General features: G+C 49.1%; 1 protein-coding gene across 2 annotated transcripts in view; it reads right to left on the reverse strand.

Annotated features, from left to right (window-relative positions):
• The window catches only part of LOC102260611 (chromosome unknown open reading frame, human C18orf25), a 76804-nt gene extending 76049 nt beyond the window's left edge, over positions 1-755 (reverse strand). Inside the window, exon 1 of one of the 2 annotated variants that reach the window (XM_005865745.2) lies at positions 463-755. The gene's annotated coding sequence lies outside the window, so the exon portion shown is untranslated. The remainder of the gene's footprint in view (positions 1-462) is intronic. The other variant, XM_005865744.2, reaches the window with a different exon arrangement.
• Positions 756-6408: the final 5653 nt, after the last annotated feature.

Below are 6408 nucleotides of genomic sequence, written 5' to 3' on the forward strand. Positions count from 1 at the left end.
GGGGAGAGCTGCTGTCAGAGCCCAGCCGGGGCCAAAGGGAATCTCGCCGCCTCCGCAGGGTCCACCACCACCAAGTCCCAGCACTCGTCCGCGCCGCCCGGAGAAAATGTCACCAGAGGCCGTTCCGCTCGGCGCCTCACTTCCGCCCGGAACCACAGAGCCCGCGGGGTTGGCTAGAGCGGCCGCACCGGCGGGAATCTCCAGAGGCCGGAGCGGGAAGCCAAAGGAAAGCCAGACAGCGCCATCTGGCGGGGAGGAGCGCGCGCTCCTCCCGCTGCAGAGAGCCGGGCGCGCAATCAGCGGCTTCCCGGGATTTTCCCCCCCGCATTTCCCTCCACCTGATTAGGCAGCTCCGTTCCAGAAATCTTTCTTGGAGGTTCGAAAAGCCAGCCAGTACAAACTATGGGCAATACCCTAAGAAAAGGACAGCGCTACCTTTTCCGTGCGCTGCTCCGTACTCACCCCTCCTGAAGCCTTCCTGAGCGAAGCTCGTGGCGCCTGAAAGCTTGAGTAACTCCAACAGGAAGCAGCTTTCTCTCCCCGCTTTTTCGAGGATGCCCACCTCGGCGCGGGGATACTCGGCTATACTCTTCTCACGCAGTGCCGTCAACATCCCGTTCAAGTTTCTGGACGGGTACCTTGCAGGCCTCACAGATAGACCGCCACCTGCTGGCGATACAGGGTGCGCCAGGGAGACCCGCTCCGCCCACCCCTAGGCGCGCTGCAGACACCCCAAATTCCACCTGGGCACTCCATGCAGAGTCCAGAGTCACTCCTCTGACTTGCAGTTCTCCCAGGGGCGGGTGTCGCACGGGCGCACAATATGAATTGTCGCGGTCTGAGATGGAAGAAACGTGAGGGACTCGGGACCCGGAGGGAAGGTGAAGTGGGCCCAGGCCACCTGGCAGCTATAAGAGGTGCTGAGAACAAACCACACTGTCCAAGTATGGCCAAGAGGCTGAGCTCCCTACAAGCAGGATTTTGAGAGATAAATAAATATGGGGTTTGAGGAGAAAAATGTAAAAGGTATTTACATTTTCAGGAGCTGTGCTGGGACCTGGTGTGACAGTCCCTGGGAGGAGATTATGAAAACAGGGCGCTGGCCCCATACTCCCATTAGCGTCAGTCTCCCCTTTAGACCCAGCCTTTAAGCTCCCCCCCAGATCATTTATTTATTCCGACTGCCTGTATGCCTAGGAGTTTTCCATCACGAACTAAAGGAATAAGCTGATAAAATAATTTTATAATAATAGCTAATTTTCATTGAACGCTTACTATATGCCAGGCACTGGACTATGCATTTCAATGGATTCATTCATTTAACCTTCGCAACCCTATGAATGTGGTGGCGTGACTAGCCCATGGCGACAAAGCTGGAAACTGCAGCACAGAGTGGTAAAGGGACCTGCCCAAGGTCACACGTCAGTGGCAAGACTGGACTCCCACACAGCCCAACTCCAGACCCTGCTTTCTCAACCACTATCACCAGCTGCCTCCTTGAAAATAACTGAGAACATACTGGGTGCCAGATACACATTGTGTCTATGGAGGTTATTACACTCGTTTGTTTGTTCATTTATTTATTTATTTATCTATTTCCCTGCTACCTTCGTCCTCAAGGGATTTGAGAGCTTGTGAGTGGTCACAGGAGCCCAGGCTCTTTCAGGAGAAACAGAAAAGAAAAGAACTACTCAGATCATAGCTGTCAGTCTTGGAATGAATGAATGAATGTGGACTAGTACATTACATTTTAAAACAATTCCTGACGGTCTTATTTTGTCAATGCTATAGAGATACTGATATAGGACCCTGACTACTGGTGTACCATCGTGGCTGTTCCTGTTTAATGCCAATAAGTCGATTCCCTATAGTGAATGGACTGTTCATATTGCTAGAGGATGGTGCATTTGACATCCTACTTATTATCCCTATTACTGCCATATTTAGATAGCTAAAAAGGGCAATTGCTTTCTTCTACCCCCTGTAGGAGTAGAAGGGCTGGACAGTTGATCCTCCTGCTGCCTTGGATTTGTCTCCTAGAATCTCCTGTGCATCATATACTCATCTCTCCCAGCTCCTGAAACCCCACCTCCATAAAATCAGCCCAGCCCAGCCCTGACACCACCCACATCACCACCACCCTCACCATCCCCCTCCACCCCGTTGCCTCTACAGAAATTTCTGTCAAGTTTCCTCTCCTCACAGGCACTGTCCTACAAATGTCTACCCATTGGCCTCTCTGCAGTATTACGACTGAATCATATTGGTCGTTCTCCTCTCAACTTCTGCTATAAGCCCTGGAGGCCAAGGCCAGGCCTGTCAGCATTATTGTTTGCTCACGATGCACCACCTGGAATGGGTCTGGACCTGCAGCAGGTGCCTGTTAGAAATGGTGACCTGAGCAGTAGCATCAGAATGTCACTGGCCTTGCTTTGACTCTTCTGTAGTCTGTTCCCTCCTGACCAAGCAGGTTACTTCCACCATTGGTCCCTGTAAGGTAGACACTATTATTAGAATCACTCTTTAAATGAGGAGAATGGGGGGATCCAAAAGGCAGGACCCTTATCTTTGGACTCTGGGCCACCTCTTCTTTTCCATATCAGATTGCTGAAAACTGGGCTAGCCCTCTCTTGGCATAACCACCCCCTCCCAGCATAACCAGCACTCACTAGATCTCCCAGCACCTCAAGCAGGCAGTTGAATTGGGGCTGGGGACAGGAATGAACCTCTGCACTGAGGTGGCCACGTAACCTCAGACAAGTCACCACTTCCAGAGTTAACATTACTTGCTCTGCCTCAGAGCATTACTCCACAGGATTTAATTATGTGCTCATATGGAAGGCCAGCCAGAAGCATTCTAAGGTGGCATGCTTGTCAGGACCAGGGGCTCTGGAATCTGACGGATCTGAATTTGGATCCGGTTCTCCCTCAGTTCCATAACCTCACGGAGCCTCAGCGTCCTCACCTGTCAAATGCAGCTGACCCCTGATACAACCTCACAGGCTCTCATGAGAGGTGAGGGTGAAACGAGTCATGTGTATAAAGCTCTCAGTACAATTCTTGGCTCAGAGAGAATGCTCTATAAACAGGACCATTATTCTGATGGTGACACTCCAGGCCAGCACTTCCCACAGACACAGACACACTGGTCAAGTACAGGGGCATTGCCATCTCAACGGATTCATTTTTCCAGAGCAAAAAGTTCATGTGGAACCAGAATAGAACAGGGCAGAAGGATGTCATGAACATGGAGCCATTCGGTGACCGAGGGTGATGGGAGGGGCACCTCCCTTAGCTCCCTCCATCCTCTGGGATGGATAATTGAGGCTCCCCTGTCTTGGGCTCCAGGTCCCTCTTTCCAATCAGATGATCCTACTAATACTGCTTCTATATTGAAAGTCTGTAACCAACTTCTAATAAAAAAGGGAAATAAAAGCAAAAGACAGTTTTAAACTTTTCAACAAGAATGTATTGATCTTTCATTTTTATCAATGAAAAGAACAGTTCTGTATGACACAACACCTACCTTGTGGGACCTCGGGGATGGGAGGGGCAAGGGCTCCTTGGATACCCCATCTGAACCAGCAGGCCCACTGCCCATCATGGCAGTTTGTTCCCTTCACAACACCTGCCTTCCTGTGTACCTGCATGTTCTTCTTTCTTATCCATTTGACACACCAGACCATAGGGGAGGGGCTAGACTGTGTTGTTCTGCTCTGGGGCAGGCACGCAGTACAGGGAAGTGCATGGAGGAAGTCCATCTAAGCATCTAGCTGGGGAGATATAGAAACCTGAAAGGATGTCAAAACAAGGAAGTGGTGCCAGGTGCCAAGTTGATGAGCGGCTGGGAGGAGGGCAATTGGGGAATGCCTTGGGGAGGACTTGAAGCCTGACGACAGTTGTTTATTAGGAGGAAGAGTCGTGCGGTCCTTCCTCGTGGTCCTCTTGACATCCAGCACAGGGCCTGGCAGACAGGACACATTCAGTAAATATGTGTGACTGAAAGAACAAATATGCAGAGAAGCGGACACTAGAGGAAAGGGAAAGAGGTGGAAAAGCCCTTGAGATGTTTGGAGGATGACAACTCAAGGGCAAGGCTGGGCAGCAGAGGACACGAAGGCCAGAGGGAGGTGGGGAAGCTGAATGCGAGTGTAAGGAGTGTGGGCTTCATTTTTTAAGCACTAAAGGGCAAGCAGGTGTGACATTCTCACCTAGGCCCCTACTGAGTGTTGTAGTCAAGATCAGCAGAAAGCAGTCCCTCCCTGGCCCACTGACAACGTGGAGAAGGAGAGTGATTGATCCCAGGCTGACCACACCAGGAGGCAGGTGGGTCTCTGGGAGGGGAAAGGGCTAAAACTGAGGACTGCTCAAAGAGAAGAAAGAAGGGGAAGCACTAGGAAAGAAGGGAAGTGCCTGCAGCCCTAGGAACCTTCCTTGTGGGTGGCAGAGAGGACACATTGCAAAGGAATACTGTGATTTGGAAGAAAGGACTCAAGGACTTGTAAGCGCTTCAGAGCAGTTGAAACACCAACTTTGTGGAGAATGTCCCCTGACCTCTACCTTCCCCTGGACCCCTAGATGATTTCAGGATGGGGCCTGGTTGCCAGAGGAACCAACCTCAAGATGGGAGGGTTGGAACTTTCATTCCCACCCCCACCTCTGGAAAGGGGAGAGGGGTGGAGACTGAATTCAATCACCCATGGCCAGTGATTTCATTAACCATGCCTACATCATGACACCTCAATAAAATATCCCTAAATGCTGGGGCTCGAAGAGCTTCCAGGTTGAACACATTGAAATGCTGGGAGTCTGGTTCACCTGGAAAAGGCACAAAGCTCTGTGCCAACCCACCACCACCACCACCACCACATTTCTTTTCCACTTGGCTACTCCTGAATTGTATCCTTTACAATAAACCAACAATAGAAGTTAAGTAACTTCCTGAGTTCTGTGAGTCATTCTAGAGAATTATAGAACTTGAGGAGGAGTCATGGCAATCCCAAATTTATAGTCTGCAGAGCGTAAGTGTGGGTAGCCTGGGGATCACACTTGTGACTGGCATCTGAAATGGGACCGTCTGGTGGGACTGAGCCCTGAACCTGTGGCGTCTGCATTAACTCTGGTGTCAGAATTGAACTGAATTGTTGGATACCCAGTCATTTCCAGAGAATTGGTGTCAGAAAATAATTACACAGGATCCTAAAGCTTTGGCTTTCAATAAGTATGTTATATTTAGTTTTAAATAAACATGTTGCATTAAACAAGACCAGTGCTAAGCCTTGAGTCCTTTCTTCCAAGTCTCTCTTTAGATTCCTCTTTCCCTATGACTGTGTCCACCTTTTCATTGGCAGCCAAAGCTCCCATCACCCAAAACTCAGAAGGTGGATTGGTTTAATGCTTTGCCTCTCCCAGTAGTACTGAAACATAAAAGAGTGTCTTTGGGGAGGAATTAATCTTTCCTGGTGATATTACAGGTACCAAATCCTGGTGGGGAAAATACTACTGGGTGAGGATGGTCCCAACATCCCTCGTTTGCAATATTAAGAGGCCACCTCCTCTGTGTGCATGTTAGGAGGGCCCAACAAAGTATGCATGCCATTCAACTTCGTTTAAAAGACATCTATTGGAAGCCTGCCCACTAACACAGGTGCACATGTGATGTTTCATCAATCCTCACAACAGTCAGCAAGGATAGGCAAGTATTACAAAGGCAGAAACTGAAGCTTGGACGAGACAGTACACAAGATCAAGGTCATATGAGCTAACGGGGCAGAGGGAGGGTTCCTGGAAGAGAACACAGTCACCTCCCTCAAGAACAACATTGTCTGTCTAGCAACAGAGATCAATATGAAAACAAATTGCAATAGTTCACAGGTGGAACATGGTGATCTCTGAGGCAGACGAGGGACATGTAGGAGGGAGAAATTATCCCCAAGAGCAAGAAGGACTTTGTGGGAGAGGAGGCTTTTGACCAGGGCCTCGGATAAAGAGCAGGGTGTCCAAGGACAGAGACGAAGAGATACCTTGAGTGCAGTGCACGACCCAAGAGCCCAGAATAGGTGTCTTTCTCATAGAAGTGGTATATCAAGTGCTATGGTTTGGGCTCTCATCCCTCACCCCTCCAATTTTGTTTTTATCTGTTTGCCTGATGAATACCAACAAATACATTAGTGTAGAGTTTACCTTGAACACTTCAGAGCATGATTTTATTAGCTTCTCTAAACAGTCCTGAAAGGTAGTGAGGGTGGGTATTGTTAGCATTTTGCAGAGATTATATGAATGACTGACACAAGGAGATTATGAATAAATTCTGAATGAATGAATGAATGAATGAATAACATGCCCTAAAAAGGAAAATCAGGACCAAATCTTGCTCTGCTATTGAGGGATAATATAGGGGGCAACCTG

The sequence above is a fragment of the Myotis brandtii genome, unplaced genomic scaffold, assembly GCF_000412655.1.
Source record: "Myotis brandtii unplaced genomic scaffold, ASM41265v1 scaffold212, whole genome shotgun sequence".
NCBI classification, from domain to species: domain Eukaryota; kingdom Metazoa; phylum Chordata; class Mammalia; order Chiroptera; family Vespertilionidae; genus Myotis; species Myotis brandtii.